The sequence below is a fragment of the Drosophila simulans genome, chromosome 3L, assembly GCF_016746395.2.
Source record: "Drosophila simulans strain w501 chromosome 3L, Prin_Dsim_3.1, whole genome shotgun sequence".
NCBI lineage: Eukaryota > Metazoa > Arthropoda > Insecta > Diptera > Drosophilidae > Drosophila > Drosophila simulans.
This window is the reverse complement of record NC_052522.2, coordinates 17,389,709-17,411,881: the sequence shown is the minus strand read 5'-3', so window position 1 is coordinate 17,411,881 and position 22,173 is coordinate 17,389,709. Positions and strand designations below refer to the sequence as shown.

Below are 22,173 nucleotides of genomic sequence, written 5' to 3'. Positions count from 1 at the left end.
GCTGACAGCTCCCCAACTGAGCTTTCCCACCGAACGAAATAAAATTGTGCAGCTTACTTTACTTTATTCGTGCCAACTTATGCCACGCCACAGCGCTACACTTGTTTTATGGATGCCCTGCAATTAAGTCTGTGGGGGAATGCCATAAGTTTGCCATTCAACGACAAAGAGCGTTCATTGGGGTTCATTTGGCATTCCCGATTTGGAACTTGTAGAATGCAAGCTATTCTATTTTTTACATATTAACATAATTTACATATGAACTAAAGTAAGTAGTTGTTGCATCGCTTTTGAAATACATTTCATTGATTGTGAATTCACTTAATATTTTATTTAATAAATATGTCTAGAAACTCTTGAAAGATTAATATTCAAAACATCAACAATACTTTTGCCAAAACGATTTAGTATTTCAATTTGCCCATTTACCATTTATACTTCTAATGAGTGCATCTGGGACTTGAAATGAACCCCATGGGTATTTCCGCCCAGGAAAGAGTATTCCGACTTCGTATAAATCAATACCCAAATACACATTTCACTTGGTTTATTTGCTTCGCTTGTTTGTTGCCTTTTGGAAGAGCAAAGTTTGCACGTGAAAATTGCGTTCACATGTCTTCCGCAATTGTGTCTGTGTGTGCGAGTATATAGTATTTATTTGCCGGTTTGGTGGCGAAAAATTCGCTGGCGTGTGGAAAATTGATGCTGTTGCTGAAGTTTTTGGCTTTTTGAACTGACAGCTGCGATTTTTATGCGTCTGAGCCGCCAATCTGGGCCAGTTGGTTCGGAAACTACATAGCCAAAATATTTGTAATTGTGAATGGTGGTGGCACCCACGTCCTCGTTCATCCTTTATAAGCATAGTTATTTCGTTTTGGGCTTGTGGTGTGAAAAGTGTCGGATATTATTTTCGGTTTGCCGCCTTCGCCTGAGCGATGGCTTTCCATCGGCCCACTTCCATTTCCACCCCGCCAGGCCCCTTATTTATGAAAGTACTTTGCCTGTTGGCTAACGAGAATTTATGGCTAATTGATGCTGTTATGCGTTGCTATTCCGGCCCAAATGGAAAGCAAATGATGATGGCCGAACCAAATAAAGTTGCCCGGCGAATTAACTGCAATTCTGCGGCTCTGATTTCGAAGGGAATAGTGCACTAACATAAATTAAGACCCGGCAATGCAGCAAAATATCTGCATTTTCATAGGCGAATGTGTGAATTTAATTAAGTTGAATTGCAATTTATAATTCATAACTTACCAGCAGCTGACGCCACACAGCAGCAACTTGGTAACAGCTGGCCCCCAGCTGCTGGTCATGGTTAATTCACTGGATAAGCTTTCTATAGTGCCACCCATTCATTTTGCGACCATACACAGTAAATAAAATGGATAGCTTGCAACAATAATGCTCAACTAGTTCATGACATGGAAATTTATATAACCCTATAAATTCTTATATTCTGAATTTTAGTATTGTAACTAATATTTTGCTGGATACAGATTTTAATCTTATGAAGCTTAGACTTAGAAGCTTAATAAGGGCATATATCTACTTCGAGCACCAATTATTCTTATTTTCCCGCGTGTATCGATTGCCATTTCAGTCGAATGGTCCTTGCAGCGGGGCACTGTTCTCACAGGACACGCCACACACACCCAAAATACACTCCAGGACACGTGTGCCATGTAAATTACAAAAGTATAATGCAAATGGTGTGCCCCATGGGTGGATGGGGGAGGGGCTGGTTGACTGAAGGGGGTGGCAGTCCCTCCTCACTTAATTAGCCAGCGGCCTTATTTATTATGCACTGGCAATGCCTGACTGCCGACCTGGCCTGCCTGCCTGCTCCGGCCTAATGAATCACAGTTTTTGTAGTGGAAATTTTAATTTTTCATTAGCATGCAAAGCAACAAAGCGACACGAAAATATATGACCTTGTGCGAGTAGTTTTTGTGACTGCGCCGTTGCCTTTGTTGCCATGGCCCAATACCATTTCCATTTGGCCCATCCACCTGCCCGGAACATTTGTCACACAGGTGCCGAGGACCTGACTGATGGAGCTCCAGCTCACGGCTCTCGAGCAGCCGAAAAGAGCAGCAGGCAGGAAAGAAAAATGTGAAAAGCATGTTGAAAGGATTAATGCACACATCATTTAACCGGAGGCAAGAGCTCGGCAGATAGGTGAAGGTCCTTGCAGGCTTTCGCCCACTCCATCATCCCATTTCCCTGCACGGCCCATTGAGAACTCGAGTCCCGAAATGACAGTTTTCCCAGCCAACTAGACAAGGTCCAACTCTGGTCTCCGGTCAGGGTTACGAAGTTGAGTGGTCCTTTATGGCGATTTGCGGCTGGCCAGGAACTTGTTTTTGCGGCTTTTCGCCCAGTGTAAACGGTTCGAGTCGGTTGCGTTTAAATATTTTTATGCACGATTTAATTTTTGTTCAGTAATTTACATTTCTGTTAAGGTATTGCTGGTCGACTTCAAGGGCCGTCGAACTTTTAAATGTTTATGTTAACGAGTCTGGAAAATGGATATCAAAAAAGGGAAAGCTGGAAAAAGTGGGCAAACATATTGGGAAGAAGACTATATTATCAGGAAAAAGTTTGCGGATGCCCAAACTCTTCTTTTAAGTAAACAATAAAATGTAAAAGCATTTAAAGACTCATTTCTAGGATGTACAATTTTTAATAATTTAATTTGAAACGCATGCAACCTGATGTAACTGATTGCATCCTCAGTTTACCGCTGCCCCCTCCAACTTTTCAATCCGGTCAATATGATTGCCGTTAAAGCTGAAACCAAAAGCAAACCGAATCCAATCCCAAAACCGCAGACATTTCATTGAGTGTCCGAATCACCGCCCACTGGTCACGTTTGCTCTTTCGAGTTGAGCGTTTCAGGATTCGCGGTCTGGGCGCCATTTGCGGCTCATAATTCAGGACCCGGCTGGTTCGGCAAATTGCATTACCAAAATAATAAATCAATAACCATTTGATGGAGCTAAATGGGATTATTGACAGTCGGCGGCGAGGCCCCTGCCTGCGTCTTTCTGTCTGCGCGCATTTATGACATAATTCAATTCATTTCTTGAAATTCATTTTTCAACGAAACTCGGCAAATAAGCAGATAAATAAATAAACTTGTACTGTGCCCGTAATTGGTTTTTATGGCGCGCCGCCTGCATAAAAAATTCAACTGATTTTTATCTTCAATGCTAACAAAGGAAATGCGAGAATATTCCTGCCAGCCAGGATGCAGGTGCCAAAGAAAAATTAAAAGGGAAAATCGTGGCCAGGAAAATATGTGGCGGCACCATCGGAAAATATGCCAGCAATTGCCACTTCAAGCCAGCCACATATTGCAGCAATTGCCCACACCTGGCGAAATCCATTCCAAAGCTCTAAATCTCCTTGGAATTTTACGAAAATATTTTAATATTAAATATTATTAAATAAATTATTGTAAATAAATAAATAAATATATTATAAAATACATATATAAATTATTATATTATATATAATTAGACCGATATTCAAAACCAACATTTAAGCTATAATCTTCAGTACGAATTTAGAACTGCTTCCATTTGTTTTCATTTAAAATTTTTCCGAAATAAATTTTCACTTGTCCATAAAAGTCGTTTTAATAATTTCCTTTTAAGCTAATATATTCTCTTCAAGTTATTAGCTCAAAACTTTTTATCACTTCACCTCTAGTGTGAACACAATACAAAAATTCCGATTCGTTTCGTTAACCCACGCCCCGCGAAATTTTCAGAACACCTTTGCCAAAGTTTGAACAACTTGTCGAACGTAAAAACGAGCGAAATGAAATGAAGGCAACGAAAATATGGGGGACTGCAGGAAATGCTGCTCGTATTTCCTTTTTGTTAATTTTATTTGCATGCTTTTATGCCTTACTTTTATTCATTTCTTTAGATGTTCAAGTGCCCTGCTCGTTCCTCGTTCTGCGTTTTCCCCAACGAATTTTACTTTTTTATTTCGCTGGCGGATTGGTATAAATTTTTGACAACATTGAATGACGACAGTGGCATGCAGCACGTGACACAAATGATAACACTCTGAAGAAGATTTTGTATCCTTCCTATTTCTAAATATAATTATATGTTTAATATTTATAAATAATTAACGAAGCAGTTCCAATTATTACATATTATTTTCAATACGTTTATATAAAAAATACCTTAGAAACTGCCTTAGATAAAAGTGAATTTGTTATTTCATCAGCACAAGTTTTCCGTGTAAAATCGACACACATGCAGATACAAATATTTTGGCGAGCATGTGATATTTGCAGGCTATCGAGGCGACAGAAGGAGGAATGACTTGGCCCAGAAACAGACAGGACCCATACGTGTGCAAAACTCCAAATAAATTCGCCCCCCAGACACACACTCACACACCCGCACACACACACACACAGACGCATCCTGGTGCCGTCTGAGTGTTGCTTTGAAAAATAGGCAATGTGCGGAAATTTTGATTTTTCGCCCGACTTGGCAAAGGCGTCGAGGGTCCCAGTGAATTTAGTTTTGTGTGTCTGACTTACAGCGAAATCAAATTAACTTGTGCACACTTTTAGGCGCGCAAAGGAAAATCGAGCAAAAAGACCGGGCCAAAATGCTGCGACGTGACTTTCCATCCACCAATGCAAATGGCAACCGGAAGTCCTGTGTCTGTCTGTCTGTCTGTGTGTGTGTGTGTTTCTATATATGTGCATGTGTAAATTTATTCACTGATGTCTTTTATAAGGGGCAATTTCCAACATTTTGTCATTAAGTCAACAAATTTTTAGAACGTTGCCGCATTTTGGGCCGAGGTAATTACAAAATGAAGTGCACGTGAGAGGCGGCAAGAAGCCAAATAAAAAGACAGTCATAAAATGAGAATGAAAGGGATTGAAAGGCGACAGGCGGCATGGCTCATATAAAAGACGTCAAATGAATTTGTCTTTTACCGTTGTCGCATTTCCGCGCCGCAAGCGGTTCTCAAATATGGTTTGCATTGCTTGAAATCTTATTACGACCTGCAAAGGAACATATCCTGCCTAATGAGCCGTGATTTCTTAAAGTGGAAAGGAATATACTTTAATGCTGAAACAAGTTTCTCAGAAAACTTTAAGTACACCCGTTACTCGTAGAGTAAAAGGGTATTCTAGATTCGTTGAAAAGTTGTATGTTACAGGCAGAACTATAAAACTATAAAAGCTAGAGGGTTGAGATTCAGCATACAGATTCTGGAGACATAGAAGCAGTGCAAATTTGTTCACCCATGTTGCCAAGACGACTCTAACGCCCTAAAGCCGCTAAACCACACTTTTGAACAATTTTAAAATGTTTTCTTATTTTATTGCCCAATATCTATCGATATTCCAGAAAAATGATGAAATTTCGCGTTTGAATTCACACTAGCTGAGTAACGAGTATCTGATAGTCGGGGAACTCGAGTATAGCAGTCTCTCTTGTTTTTGAACTAAAATCTTTCCGCTGCTTTGTTTAATTTTACAAAAATAACATGCTTAAACATCACTTAAACAAAACTACAAAAAATAGAGTATTTACTAGCAAAAGTGTAATATTTGATTATTTAGATAAGCCAAAGCGGTCTAGTTCCCTTTTTTCAGCAGGCCAATTAAAATCCAGTCTGTGTTGGTTCTCCCTAACTATTATGTTTATCTATTTTTAATTACAGACCGCAGCCAGCAAAGGTATTTACATACATTCGCAATGGGCGAGAAGGACGAAACATTACCCAAATAACACGCAACTATTAGCACCTAAACGCCCGCCACATGCAGGCATAAATCAAAACTTGCTTCATTAAATATTTAAGCCCACCCTCTCATTCGGCGAAACTCACAACAAAACGGTGGGACTCACATTCCAAAGTGTTAAATAAAAATGAGGGACCATTTGTACGGGAAGGGAAAGCAATCTAAATCCGGAGTGGAGAAAAAACTACGCAACTGGTTGTCAATTTAAAAGGGCAAAAACAACTTTGAAAAAGGTTTAATAAATGCGAGCACTGACAAACGACGATAAAGAAAAGCGGCAGAGCTTCTGGCCCCGAAATGTGTGTAAACAAATTAAAAATTGGCCATAAAAAAATAATCATATTGCGGCCTGGGCCAAAACAAACAAGCGACATTAAATTGATAAAGGCAATGGGCAAAAGGGGCAAGGTCGCCAATAAAGAACGCAGCATGTGAGGACCGGATCAGCAATAAAGATGCTTCCACAGGCTCAAGGAGCGGGCAAGAAGAAACACTTGAGTGGTTGGAACTACACTGGTGAACATTTTTTGTTCGTATTAAAGGCAACTTCCAAGTCATTAACCCGTTTATGACGCTTAAGTTGGCCGAAACCTCCCGCCGCCGCACAATAAAGCAGCAATAAAACGGCTAGCACACACACTCGCTGATGTGTGTGTGTGTGTGTGTTTGTGGGCCGGGCCAACTTAAAGCGTTTAACGGCTCATTTATTGCGGAACATAGCCTCCGTTTCGAGCTTCAGCTCGACATAAAATGTTATTAAAAACGCGGCCATAGAAGCGCCCGGGCACGCGTCCATTATGTGTTTAATCTTTGACCGACCAGGCCCGAATGGCATGCTCCCGCACATGGTATCCTAGCCACAACATCGCCGAATTCCACAATAACATTGATAGGGGATGGAGGAAATGGGGGCCAGCGTAATGGAACAAATGGCCACCGGAAAACGGATGCAGCAAACTCGTTTTGCCATTTTGCGTTACATCGGCGGGCAAAAAAGGACTCGAAATGCATGTGTCCACATGTGAATCGGCGGAAGACAAGATGTCCTCAAGTTAACGCATTAATGACACAAAAAATGTCTATGAGAGATCTTGACTCAGCATAATGGAGAAAATATGGCGAAGGATCCAAGAAATTAATCATCAGGTAGAATACGCATATACCCTTAAAAAAGATAACAGGAGGAAGGAGAAATTTAATTCATTTTGTGTTTAGTGCCATTTAGTGTTTTTAGCTATTTTTGATATTTAAATTAAGTCAATTGTAATTAATTACTTAAAATATAATTATAATTATATAATATTACTATTACAGATTTAATTAACATTCAGTAGCATAATGGAACCCTTAACCCACTTCAGCAATTAGTCATATAGGCTCTGCGGCAAAGGGTATACAAAGGAATTTACGGTTGATGTGGCTTGTCTGTTTATGGCAACAGCGGCACAGTTTGCAGGACCAAAGCGGTTTTGGGTTTGTTATCCACCGTACACACACCCACAAACGCACACATACAGCAGCACACGCACAACGAGTGAAAGAGGATCATGCAAAGCTTACGCACATTATGCTAATATTACCCCCACTAGTGATAGTGGGTTAAGGACATTTTTATGTATGTGCGCCCACACACACACACATCGGCCATCGGCGGCGTGTGTGTTGCCCATCTGCGTTTGACTGTATTCGTGCATGTTCAATGAGCGTAATGCCACTATTATTGGACACATTACAAACAAAATGAAAGTGGTTCCGCACACACAGAAAGCATTGTTTGGCCTTAAAGTTCTTGGCCAAAGAGATTACGGCATATTGCAGTTGGCGCATTAAACTTGCATCGGCCTGCAGTTCCCCACTCTCGCAATAATTAAGCAAATCGATTTTAGCCGCTCAGCAAGCGGCGGCAAAACAGGTGTCCTTATGCTGCCGCCATTGGTGGCCAGTTTCCGATTCCATTATGTCAGCATAGTTGGTCAATAAGGCAGCCTGGCAACCCCTGCTGCTCATAACCTAAGGTACACAAATTGATTGACCCAAAAAGGGGTCATACTGCCCTTCTTTATTCACACAAGAAAGATTAAAAATGTATGTTGTTACAAGTTGTTTAAAGGTTGTATTAGTCATATTCTTCATTTTAAGGTTATTTACAATTTTTCATACAACTAAAGTTAAAGAAAAGTTATAAACTTTCACAATAAGTAAGTTGTAGTAGATATACTGTATTGCACAAACCACAAAAGGATCCATAAATATACCCTATAGTTTATTATTCTTTAGTGCATATATTAATATAATTTATGCAATCTTCTTCCATAAGTAAACACTCTTAACTGCGACATCGTTACCTGTGCGCTGTATTCGTGCTCCTCAAACGTCGATCTTTATGCACAAGTAATGTCAACGGTTCGTGGAAGGACACTCGGCAAGGCCAAATCCATTGACATCCCCTTAACATCTTAGCAATCAACATCATCATCATATCGACATTTGGCTGTGACAAAAAGTTAAAACTTTCACCCATAGAAAACGGTTTTAGTACGGGAATAGTTATCCAAAAAAAACATTGAGTGCTTCGGCGTGCAATAAAATTGAATTCACGTATATGGGAGCTTGAGGTGTATTATCGATTTGCAGTGTTCGAACCTTTTCGCTTGACAGGAAAGGAGAATCGATGTGCTCCGAGGGACAGGAAACACCTCTGGTTCCACTTTGCGTCACATTATGGGGATATCAAGCACACAAACGGGACTCGTATATATATATAGAGAAATAGCATCGGCGATTAAATGGTAAAATACTGCCTTGGGGGCCACGACAAGGCACGAATTTTCGACTTAAATCCAAAATTCAGTATCAGTAACTACAGGAAAACGAGGCAGAGACGGCGAAAGAGAAAGAAAATTATAACGTAAGAATAAATCATAATTTTGAGGCAGAAATCTCTAGAGATGAGCTTTCAGCGTCGACTTGGCCGAGGAATGTAGGATGTGGTCTTCCTTCAGTATTCCGGCAGGTATAATCCCTCAAAGCAGAAGCACAACTCAAGCATTTTGGACGCCTGCTTCAAACTTCTTGAGCCCTATATGTATGACCGCTGGTGTACGCCTGTGTGTGTGTGCCAACAATTTATGCGCTTCGTCGCTTTTCGTCTACTCCAAATGATTTGCCTTTGCCCAAGTCCCGACCCGAATCCCTCAAACCATCCAACCACCTCGCCCCAAGTTCAATTTATTTTGCGCATAAAAAATATCTAAGCATTTTTGCCAGGCTGTCTAGATGCAAATGTATTGGTGCCCTGACAGCCAAGTGTAAGTCTTCTGTGTGTGTAGTCACAGTCTGCAGAGGTCTAGAAATTTGCCCATTCAACCAAAGCCATCGGTAGAGATGGGAAATCCGAGTTGGCTTTAACAAATCTAAAGTTTATCTTATCTTAAAAAATAGACGTTGACCACTTTTAAACGTGTATGCTTAAATGAAATTGATTGATTTCATTCTTTTTAAAATTTAATATTTTTCAATAAAAAGAACACAGCTCTTTATTAAGCTTCTTTTTAGATTTGAATAATTTGAATGTGTCTCTCTCATTTTGAATTTGTTTGGTAAAAATGGATTATGACTTATTCTTTTAAGCTTAATCTTAAGTCCATCACTGATTGCTGCCGAAAACTGCTTGCAGCACACACAATTTCATGCAACATGAGTAAGTGCTTATAAATCATAAGAAAGTCCGCCCTCCTCCTGTTGCCTCAACACTCATACGCAATGCATGTATTTTGATTTACCGCTTCGGTTTTTGCCTTCGAAATCTACATATTATACACAAGGCACCAAAATAAACACATAAATATTACTATGTACGCCCATACTTGCAGCTCCAAAAATGGTTTATTAAATAAAATGCTACCTGCTGCGATGGGAAAAACAGGAAAAGCAGCACGAAACTATTCGCTCATATTCGAAATTTGTCAACGCGTCATCAACATCAATTGACATGCAAGTAATTTGCTGCTAAGCAACCCACCGAAACACAAAAGGCGAAAAACTCCCACGACCTTCAACCAGCAAACCACCCAACGACCCACCCACACACTTTCCCACCCACTGAGTCGGGATTTTCACAGGGTTCGCAGAGCCAGAAAACCGCTTGGGGCTATTATTTCACTATTTTTAGCCATTCAATGGGCAAGAAATCGTAGTTTGAAGTATTCCACTTTTCCTTTCTCCTCAATAAATAACTTGAAATAGCCATTGATTAATATCAAAACAAAATATTATTGTAATAAAGTATACATAAATATAAAGAATTTGATATTAATTAGAGTCTCATTAATTTTTAACATACAATCATGTTATATAACAAAAATGTGAGGCTATTCAACTAGCATCTTCTCTTTTATCGTATTAATATCAAACATAAATAATGATATATATAACTTATGAAGTTCCATTAAACTAACTTTGAACATGATTTTTTTTTGCATATAACCAAAAGTTTTAATGTTTGCAAAGTGGCAAGTGTTGAAAAACTATCAATTCCCTTGAATTGCACTATTTTTGGTCAAACTAAGCTGCTCCATAATCTGCAAGAGTATTTGGAGTTTCAGTTTACCTTTCGCTCCTTGATTTTTTATAAGCTTCAGCTTTTTTCGGTGAACACATGTCAAGGCATTTAAGATTTATATTTTTTCTCGATTTTTTTGCGGGACCTTGTCCGCAGGCGAAATTGTTGAGCTGCTCCTGCTCCATTCTGCCTGCTGTGCGGTGTTTTACATGCATATTTGATGGGGTCGTGGGGTTTTTGGGGGCTACAAAACGGCCATGTGCATGCAATGCTTTTTTAACGCGCTTTCATGGTTAGCTGCATTCAAGTGGGGTTCTCTCACTAACCACTCTTATTTCCCATTTTTCGGGGCGTTTTAATTGTCAGGCGGCACTCGGGGATTCGTTGGCAATTGAAAAGGATTTGGGCTTTGTTCAAAAAGAGGATTAAAGAATTTTTTAGCAAGATAAGTTGACCAACCAAAGAGAGCTCTTGGATTTAAATAATTCACGGAAAAATCATCAAGAAGATGATTTATTTTCAAATTCAACTTTAATTGCAACCAGAAACAAATAATAGCCTCAACTATTTGCCACACACCTCCGGCTGTTGCCCACTCCATCAACTTGAAATGATTTATAGTCATATCAAAACTTTGTGCAAACCAAAAATTGACACATTTCTATAAATCCCACACCAATCCCAGAAGCTAAGCAACCGTTCAGAAAAAAAGAGAGAGTTTAAAAGCAAACAATGACTAAACTAAAAATGGAAAACCAAAAGCTAACAAAATGGCAGACAAACTCTGGCAACGTCGACACTGCGACCTTTCCATTGTTACCTTGGCCGCCTGGCACGGAATATCTGCCCACAAGGAGCGTGCAACGCTGCGTATGAGTGATGCATGCATTTTTAAATTATGCACGTGTTTTTTCTGCCCCACCCACCGTCTCCTGTGAGCAAGCGAATTTTCCACACAATGAAATTGCTCACACTTTTTATGCACAAAGGGGCGACAGGTGAAAATGTGTAAGGGTGGTGGTAGTCCGTTTGTCCATACAAAATGTATTAGAATGCATGAAAAGTGAAAATTCAAGCCTTTAATTAGGGCTAGCCTGCAGCCAATTGCCTTGATGCATTATGAAAACGCAGCTAACGAAGCATGTGAAGCCTTGACATTTTCCGATGGCCAAAACCAACATTCTCTACGGTCGATGTCTGTCCGTGGCACTTTGATAAGCAAAATATGCCAGCACACATCATCAACGGCGACGACACAAAGAAACGCCATACAATGCATATTGAAAATAATAGCAGATGCGCTTAATGCGGACAGTGGGGGTAAGCTGAACCAATTTTACAGAAATTAAATGAATTTAATCCTTAAAACACAGTTGAAAACAAACATGGCAGCTACAATTAGTCTGCATAATTGTTGGCTATTAACTGATGATTTAAAGCTATAGCAATAAGCCGATAATAGCCTCTACAGATCTTATAGACTTTTAATATTGTAAATCACATTTTTTTTACATTTTTAAACCATATGAATAAGCTAAAGCTCTGTTCATAAAAATCATGAAATACCCCACTGTATAATTTACTCTATTCAGATGTAAATTGCCCCAGAGACAAAGGGGTAAGGTCAAAGTTAGCCTTAACTTAAAAATACAGGCTTTAACTCTGATTGTGTGCACTTTAAAGCTTTCACTCGTCCTGCCCTTTCGAATTGGCAACAAAGATGGCGCATTGTATGCAACGATAAATGACAAAGCTAATGCGCTTTCATCGCTCCGGCAAACGCACCACGGAAATGCCATGGAAATGCCATCGCAATGCCACTCAAGGATGGCAAGGCATTTGCCTGCTGCCGGCGGCATCTGGTGCCATAAATGTCTGCACATTGTTGCAGGTGCAGGTTCAGGTGCAGGTGCAAGTGCCTGCTTCTGCTGCTGGTGTTGGTGTTGGTACTGGGAAAATCTGCGGGAAATGCGGAATAGGGCCCGAAACGAGACGTGAGACAAGCTGAAAGCCGCCTGCAGCTTGAGCTTGACATTTGCCTGACAATCGGCGGACACATTTTGCCACACCGTTCGCCCCTGGGCGATGCGGATTTTTCCGCTGCTTTGATTTTGAATAGCTCACTTACTTAATAAAAGCGCGAGCTACGCCCATCCCACCCAGTCTTTGTTTTCTAGATGCTCTGTGCTAATGCTGTGCAAATTCAAGTTCGTATTCTTGAGTATTCCGCTTTACGACCCTCGACACTCAGATCAGATCATAATACTTGGCTTGGTGTAATTCACAGCTTAAAGTGGCTCATGAAAAATAAGCGAAAAGTCGGGGATTTAAATTGGCAGTTGGTGTGAAATACTCTACTACTTGGTTTATTGATATAGCATGTTACTTAAGTTTCTATTTCAACAACATCTTATTAAGAACAAGAATTGTCTCCTGCTATTCTCGTTCATCTTGTTAAATTCCTAAAATTTATTTCGCGTGCCCCAGTAAAACACACTTAACTTTGTGCCCCCGTCCCCTCGATCAAGTGTTGTTTATTACGGCTACAGTATTTTTCAGATCCTTCGACGGGGAGAGCCTGCCAACGCAAATCTACCTTGAGAAAGCAACAATCAGTCCCCCAAGGCCGCAACAGCAAGGCAAAAAGTTTATTTTATTATTATTTTATTTTAAATTTATTTATTGAGTCACTTACTTGGCAAGAAATCTCCTTGCCTTACCAACATGGAATGCGTGTGTGTGTGTGGCTTGAATTTATGTGTGTTTTGGCTGCCGACTTTCACTTGGCTTTCCACACATTCGCCTGGTAATTGTATTAAATTTCAATTAATATAATATGTGCCTTGGGTGTGGCGGAGTGCATTTGAAAAGTATTTGGTTTATGATGCTTATCATATTCATAACTTCTCCAGTTCAATTTGCGGAATGGCTTTATATACATTTTATGATATGCTATCAAACATTCTGTTTTCAAATTAAAAGCATAATAAATCATTTAACCATAACATTAAAAACTAATCATGAAACCTATAAGGTTTCTGTTTCTATATTTTCAGTATTAAGTTGTTTATTTAATTGAGTATTTCAATGTTATTTTACTTGATTCAAATTCTGAATGGTTATTTTTCATCGAAACGCTTCGTAAAGGTTTCTTATTTTTTACGGCCATCGAAGCGAACTTTGTCTTGGCTTTATTGTTGCTACTGTTGTTTTGGGGAATATTCCAATTTTGTTGGTCATAAATTTTAGCGAGACTGGCAAATGAAAAGCACAGCGTAAAAGAAAATATTTAAATTTCCTCGGTTTCCCAATTTTTTTTTACATTTTTGGCAGCCCTTTTTTCCAGTTCGGTTGAAGGGAGCGGGAGTTCTGTGAGAAAAAATCTGCTTAAATGTACTTCCGTCATAAAATAACGGTAATGCACAGCAATGTGCGTCTGTGGGTGTGGGCATGTTTGTTGTGTGTGTGTGTTGTTGCGTTTGTGTGTGCATGGCTCACGTAGCAGGACGAGCAAGAAAAACCTTTTTATAAATGTTGGTTCGCAGCTTCCGCAAAATAATAAAACAAAAAGGCAGCTGCCAGGACATCGTCCGTCCAAAGGCAACTGGCAAGAATGCTTTTAAATTTGACACACACCCTACACACACCGCACACACACACACAAGCACGCACTTGGCGAACAAAAAAATTAATAAATTTTGTGCAACAAAGTTGCCTCTAAGGCACCGATTCGCAACCGACCATGAACCCACTTCCCCGCGTTGCTCACTTCGGTTTAATTTTTTTCTGTTTTTATCCTTTTTCTGTGTTTTGTGTTTGTTTTGATGGCCCAAAACTCGGTGCGGCAACATTTGTTTGAAGTTTATTTTGCATATGTTTATTTTTGTTTACGCAATGTTATTCCCCTTTGCATTATGTCCTTTTTTTCTGTTTGCTGCAGTGTCAATTGTCGCACTGGCATGCGAAACTTTTTTTCGATGGGTAATTTGAAAAAATATACCGCATTTTTATTTTTATCAAAAGAAATACATAAATTACCGCATTATAATAACAAAAGAAACTATTTATCTCATATAGTTGAGAACTCATACCACATGAGAGTAATAAACTTGGTAAAAAAAATGTTAAATACATCACATTAATACAAATATTTAACACTAGATCCCATTAACTTTTAATTGGAAGCTTATCGCTTTAATATGCTAGCTTTTTAAACAATAAAACAATGACGTTCGTTTAAAATTACTTCCACACTTGTGCTTCATATTTTTTTAGGGTTATATATTACCTATTAATCGATGCTTGCTCAGTGCACAAACTAATTAAAATTGGCCAACGTGGAAACAAATAATCAGCACAAAATTCAAAAACAATAGATATTTGCTAGTGCATTGAACCTCTGCTATTGCCACATTATGTAGATTTATTTTAAGCCAATGGCACAAACGTCAAAATAAACGCATTAACACTGCGGTCAGTGTTGATTAAACTTGTATTTTTAGCATTATTATATTTTGACATAATAAAATATTCAACGACATACCTTAAATTAGCCGCACTTTCTGCCCACACTTTTGATTTATCGAGGGGGTTCAGAGGCCCCTGGCAGTGGCAATTGACCACTTCACTGGCTGCTCGTGTATTTGTTTTTCTACTCGTAGGTACGCTTTTTTTTATTATTTTCCTTGTAGATACGCCCACAACACACGTCAATTAACCTACTTTCGTGCTGGCAGGAGGGCTGGGCAAAAAACCCCAAACATAATATAACCACTAGAACAATGCTCGCAATACAACGAATGGGCCAAGTTAATTTGCTTAGACTTTTGTTTTGGTTTCTATCTTTTTTTTCGCCTTTTGTCGTTTGGATTGCTCAAAGTATTTCCGGCAACACACGCACACACACCCACGAGGGAAACTTTAGCCGGCTTTTTTGCCTTCTTGCGCCAAAATCCAATAAAACAGTCTTAGAAGACCAGGTGATATCGCTCATACGACGCGTGTGCTGTGCAGCACAAACGAGTGACAAAAACGAACTGAAACTGAGGACGGAGGACTGAATTCAAATCGGAGTCCAAGTTGGCTGACGCAATTGCGCATGCGTCACTTTTAGTCAATGAAAAGCTTCGTGCCACAAGACATTTGCCGCCAACAGGACTCCGAAAACGGCACTCGTTTTCGGAGAAGTCTGTTGCTGATGTTGCTTTTGGTGTTGCTGTTGCTTTAGGTGTTGCTGCTGTTCCCGTGGTTGTTGTCGTTGTCAGCGGCAACATAATCATCGGCGCGTGTTGCTCACTTTGTTGGCAGACGACTCGCAAACCAAAAACACAGCCTACAGAACGCACAACAGCAATCGTGGCGCACAATTCGCGCAACGTCATGTCAACGAGACAGTCGAGACAAATGCCACAGATCCCCTGCCAAAAGGACACCCCTCTTCGAATCCCTGAACCATTTTCAGGCCCACCCATTGTCAATTGTCTTGTGGGCTTAATGCTCCTTTGCCTCTGTGTTTTCCCTTTTATTCCAGCGCTGTCTGTTTAATTTCTTTTATCAACAAGCCGAGGTCTGCAGGCTTCCATCCTTCGTGTCCTGCGTTATATCCTCTTGTTGCGTCGCCCACACTCGATTGGTTATCAAATATCGGTGTATATTCGCATGCAGACGTCCTTTTGTAATCGCCAGCTAATGTGATACATGGCTCTCGCTTCTGATTACAAGTACATATCTACTTAAGTTAATTGGGAGTATACCACTTTTAAATTTGTGCTTCTTTTCTGCAATGAAAAAGGCCAACATTATGTTTAAGCAACTATTGCATATTATACGTAACAGGGCGATTGGTTCACTGAAACATCCTCTTAAACCCTGCTGACCTCTCGCAATGGTCTTAAGCTGCGTATCTGGTCAGGTAAAGCCCTTGTAATCGCCTGTTAACTTGACATGACGATGCTTAACTGATTTATCTGTCTCATGGCTAAGACCATTGATAGACATGATGGATGGACGAATCGATGAATGGACGTGGTCGAGGAGGGGCAGGACGTGAATTCTTGGACCGATGAAAGATTGGCGAAGCTTTTTGCTACTTTCCAAATTAAACCGCTTAGTCGAGCGTTTAAATTTAATGCATTAGAGCTGCTTAGCCTCGTCTGCAGTTTATGTTTTTAGTCTATTTGCACACCAGAATACTGCACTTTATCGGCATCTTTACTTAGCCAATTTGCATCTTGGCCTGGTCCAGTATACGGACGGCAATACTCTCGCATAAATTGCGCTTCTTTGTGTACAGCATTTCTGATTTAACAAGCAGGGTAGATAAATTATGCAAAAATACACACCGAATCGCAAAGAATTCGCCACTTGTTAAGAGTTCCGCCCCGGTATTGGTTGAATACAGTGTATCTTGACATTACACAATGGCATTATGGCTGATTATGCTCGTGTAAGACTCGTTATTTATTACGAAAATCTGCTAGCTCAGAATTTAATTTAAAAGTTTTGGGCTCCCTGCGTGGGTTTCGCCACGGCTCAGGCAAATACAATTTGCAATTTCACAAATTTTACAAGGGAACAAATCTTAAATACGCCACAAAGTATGCCATCTTCTGACCATGGAGAACGAACAGGAGCGGCAGTTTAGATGGCGAGTGGCGTTGGGTGGCCGCTTAAGCCTCCGGCCGGGCCATTTTAATCCCTTTTAAATTGATATTGTAATTGGTTTCTGTATGTAGTTATGAATTTCAATATGTCGGCCGGGCTTACCCTCTAGTTCCTCCATGTTTTCTGTTTGTCTTTCATGTGTGCTCTCTAAATCATATATACACATGTATGAATTATGTGATTTTGGTGGCCTGTGCTGTTGTTGGTAGTGGTTGTGCTGGTTTGGATTACGCCAGGCAATTTATATTTGCTTTGTGGTGGGTCATAGTTGATATTTGACCAGTTGAACGGTGTGTTACTTGAGTTTTGTTGAATGTACAAAACATAATTAAAAAAAATATACTCAGATAATTCTTAAAAATATCTGCAGATTTTATAATTATTTTCACATTTAGTTTGGTATAAACAAAAATAAATAGTAATATAACATAATAAAGAGGTATTTAAATATTTTATTAAAATTCTTCTAATTTTATAAAATTATTATAACAAAATTTACATTTAAAATGATCTGAACATTTGTAGTGAAATTGGAAGAGCATTAGTTTCACATATTCTTATATTTAATAGTAATTAAATAGGATGAGATGTGAATTCTAACCGTAATCTAATTACATTTGTGCAATTAAAAACTTTAAACTTTCATTTAATTTATAAAGTTGAACGCACAAGCTAATCGCCTCTTAAAACAAGCTTTCGCATAGCCGAAACTATCGCAAACTTTCGACCTTAATAAGCCATAAGAACTTTGCTTTGAATGCGAAATCCAAGGCAACGCAATAGCGTCAAATTTATGGGAAAAGTATTTTCAACTCCACTCCACTCTGGCCACTTAATAAATATTTCACGACCCAGTAAAGATGTCGGCAGACTTGACATCACCACGCCGCTTAAGTAATTATGAATATGGAAGCAATATTTGGGCGACACGTTGCCGTCTTCACCTCGAAAACATAACAAATGCGACTGACAAGAGTCGTTTGATTGCGCTTGGGGGACCCATTTAAAGGTGAAAATTTTACAGCCTACCAGCGTCCTGCTTCTGGTCCTGGAATAAAGGGATTCTGTCCCTCTAGTTTTTCTCGATGGGGCTTCAGCCACGCACAGGTTGCCCATTACGTGGTATTTGTCCTTATTTACCGTTCGAGGCCGCCCACCTGGATGCTTGGTTTATAAAGCACCTGCTTAACCCTAAAAGCGGAAAGCACAACAAAAAAATACGCAAGCAGGAAGCCACACTGAAAAAAAAGATGTTCACTAAAGTATCAACAATACAACTTTCGAAATATATAGTCATAAAATCACCCAAAATAGTAAGATATATTTGCTCGAAATTTTAGAACTGAAACCTTTCTCTAAAAGTTTGTATTTTTTTATTTAGATATTTCCTATATATTTGTATCAAATACTTTGTTTTTTTTGCAGTGCACAGAAGTGGGCAACAGGAAGATGCGGCAATAAAAGCAAATCCGTATTCAAGGTGCAAAAGCCGTCTCAAATCTTTTGGGAACCAGGAAGCTGCAACGTCGACGGGTTCACTTTGGGCCATCTAGTCAGCCAACTTTGATGGCAGATTATGTATTTACAGTCAGATAACTCCCGTTATGGCCAACGTTTTTCCCAGCCACTCCATTTTGGCCCATTGTTGTTGTAATAAGGTAACTGCCTAGATGATTGCCGGCAATTGTTGACCATTGGCCCAAAAGGCTCTGGGCTATCCCCGTATCCATGTGTGGTATGGAAAAACTCAATGCTGAGTCAGCCAAAATCAGGAGCCCATTTTGTTTATCTGCATAATAAACTTACCTCAAATTATTGAAGCCCGCATTTTGGACACGTCTTTCGTGTCATCAGCATAGAAAAACTTCCCAAAGGGACGACGCCTTTTGGGCTTTTGTTGACCAACATAAAAGGAAAGGTCTAGCAAACTACTCAAATTTCACATCTAAGTGCTTTTCCAATGCATTGCTTATAAATTTAGTCAGCTATCAAATTGCTGATGAATATTAGTTGTAATGGAAAGGTATATCTTTACTTTGCCTAAAAGAAAGGCGATGCATATTAAGTAAAACTACAAAGTTTCCATGGATTTCGTTTGGTAAAATAAATATAATGGTAGTTACTCGAATGCAGGTTGATAGTAAAAAGCGTAAGCCTAAAAGCTTTAAAGGCCCCGTACTAAAGACTCAAATTGAGTGCCTTTCAAATGGGCTTTAACAGGAAAAAGTGGAAAAACTATAAGCCAAACTCACTTGAAAGCCAAGCTTTTAAGCCATAAACGGGGTCTAGGCTACCAGATGTAATCAAACCCATAGAAGAGCTGCAACCGCAAAGGATGCAACTATTTATGCACACATGCTAAATGCTGAATGCAGATGATGCCAAAAGCTGGCAGGACATGTTAGTTTGCTTAAAAAATTAAATACCGCTCGTGTTACATAATTCTGCATATGACATCTATGCCTGCCTGTCCGTCTGTCTGCCATTTGCCATTCGGCAAAAGTTGCCATGGTGCGGCTTTTTTGGTTTCCCGGGCAGCCTGCAGTCAGAAATGTCACAGGCCACGTTGATGCCACCCAGCGTCTCCCCGGCGTAAAATATTATTTAATGCCCCTCTGACAGTTGAGTGAAGCAATATCGTTTACATGCATTACCTATATGCATTCCGCCGTGTGTGGGCGGAAATATGGCGGATCTATGGGTGGGTGGGGCACTCAGACAGATTGCCATAATGGCCAGATTCGGGAAGCTTTGAGCCAACATTTTCCTACTGGCGCCCCGTGCTAAGTTTTAAAGCCATTGGGAAGAGGGGCGGTGGGGGGGGCGGGTTGCAACACGGGGAGGCTGCGAATGAATGCCGGAAAATCGCTGGCATTTATGCTCGCGAATATTTTCGGTAGTGCCTGCCTCCTCACGTATTTATATGTGTTTCATTTGAATCGGTATGTGTCTTTAATTAAATTGCAGCGCAGTTTGAATAAAGAACTGCGTTGGCATTGGATATGGTATTTCCACTCCATGGCCTATAAGCTATTTGCAAAACTCTTAATGAAAAATTTTTATATTATTTCTTAAGTTGCACATACAAAAGGATAGAGGGCTGAAGAAATGTGATAAGGATTTAGTCAATAATACAATTTAATTAAATTTCCATTGCACATCTTAAATATTAAAATATTAGGTAAGCACATAGTTCTGTTCTACTTTATTCTATAGTTTTGGACTGCATTTTTTATTTGATTTCTTTTTGCAGCACTTAAAAACTTGTTCTTAATCACCGCTGATACTTAAACGCTGATCCATTTTGTCCACTCGTTTGCTTCCGTTATTTTTATTTTTTAGCTTTAATTTGAACAACCATAGAGTATGAAAAAGTACAATAAAATCAATTTAACATCTTCATCACTTTATATGCGAAGAGTAAAAAAAGCACTGATAAAATAAGTTCTTATTTCCATAAATATAAATGCGAAAATACTATTAACTTTTCGATTTTATAGAACTCATCGCATCAAGTAGTTTAAATATGATAACCCCATAAATCCATTTTAATAATTATCCCAAAAAAATAATAATAACATTGTCAAACGTGCATACTCCATCAAACATATTTTTTATACGTTTTCTTTTATTTATGCAGTATAAATAACTAAACAAAAAATGTTACAACCTTAATTGAAATACTAAAACAATAAAAAAAAGGAAGCATGAATCCATAGAACACATATACGTATTTGCATATATGCATGCCGTATATTTAAACAATTTGATCAATTAAAAGCAATTTTGCGCAGAAAAAGGCAGCAAATCCTCGAACAATATATGCATAAAAAGCATTTCACTCGCTCAAATAGTTGCAATAAAAAAGGATATATCGAAACAAAAAGGCACCTCGACATCTTTTTTGGGCCATACACTTTTTCGCACACACAAATTGCCCACCAAAGGCCGTCGAATGAGTTGGTAACTGTGGTATAGAGGGGCTAACAGGGGTTATGGCCAGATATGGTCATATACCCCAGCCGATTGAATGAAATTTCACGCTGAAAATCACATTGTTTACTAGCGAAACAATTGCCGACTATGGGATGCGAAATAAAAGTCTCGTCTCGGGCATGAAATGCGAAAAAAAGAAAATAATATTGGAGTATGGGTGGCGAGGGCAAAATGAGAGCAATGTGAAAATAACTGACATTTGTTGCCGCTGCTCGTTTTCGCTGTTGCATGTTGATTTTGCCTCCTGATGCAGCCCGTTGTTGTTGTCGTCGCTTTTCCGGCTTTTGCTGTTGCATTTTTCCCTTCCTTTTGTTTTTGGCACGCGTTTCGTACATGGAAACATTCGTTGTCGCTGATTGCAGACACGCATAAAGAGCTCAAAGCTCTAAGGGAGTGGAAAACATACAAATAGAGTCGACGTGGTAATACCCTTGACTTAAGCTAAAATGGTTATAATTTTGTATATGAGTCCTATTTAAGGAAAAAGACGGCATCAATTTTAGAAGAGCGTGGGCTCTAAGAAGCATTAAATCTAAATCAATTTCTATTTGTTAAGGTGTGCATGGCTATGGCAAACAAAATTGTATTAGGTTTTATATGGTTTAAGGGTGTAAGGAACATATATCAATAATGAAGTTATGCCACAAATGAAATATTAATAAAAACAAGTTATTTAAATAAAAATGTAAACTTTTCTTATTTTCAAAACTTATTTTCAAAATTTTGAAAAACCCATCTCTACAAATTACATTTAAAATTTTAAATATGGACCTTAAATTTTTTTTAATTCTTTAAACTTGCTGTGAATCCAAAATACATATATATACATTCTCTTACTGATAAAGATATTTTCCTTTCATGGGTGCTATTGTAAAATCTGAAAAAAAAACTTAAAAAATAAACCAGCTCGCATGACGGAAAATCTCCGTTAGTTAACTGAACTACTCGTGCCGCAAAAAATGCTTAACGGACAGAGGGACCATTGCAGTTGGCAGCTTCCGTTTTCGATTACGGACCCCATTCCCTGTACATTCCCCCAATCTGTTGGCCAGATGCACCGGCCAACGACTATCGACCATTGACCACGTGGTCGGCCACAGGAGCGTCGGTATTTAATGGTCTCATTGCGGACAATGCCGGAACTGCCTGTCAATCGATG

At 39.2% G+C, this 22,173-nt stretch overlaps 1 protein-coding gene across 1 annotated transcript in view; it reads right to left on the bottom strand.

Annotated features, from left to right (window-relative positions):
* The window catches only part of LOC6738495 (basic-leucine zipper transcription factor A), a 51,477-nt gene extending 36,080 nt beyond the window's left edge, over positions 1 to 15,397 (bottom strand). The window contains exon 1 of the mRNA XM_016171679.3: positions 14,899 to 15,397. The gene's annotated coding sequence lies outside the window, so the exon portion shown is untranslated. The remainder of the gene's footprint in view (positions 1 to 14,898) is intronic.
* Between the last annotated feature and the right edge of the window lie 6,776 nt (positions 15,398 to 22,173).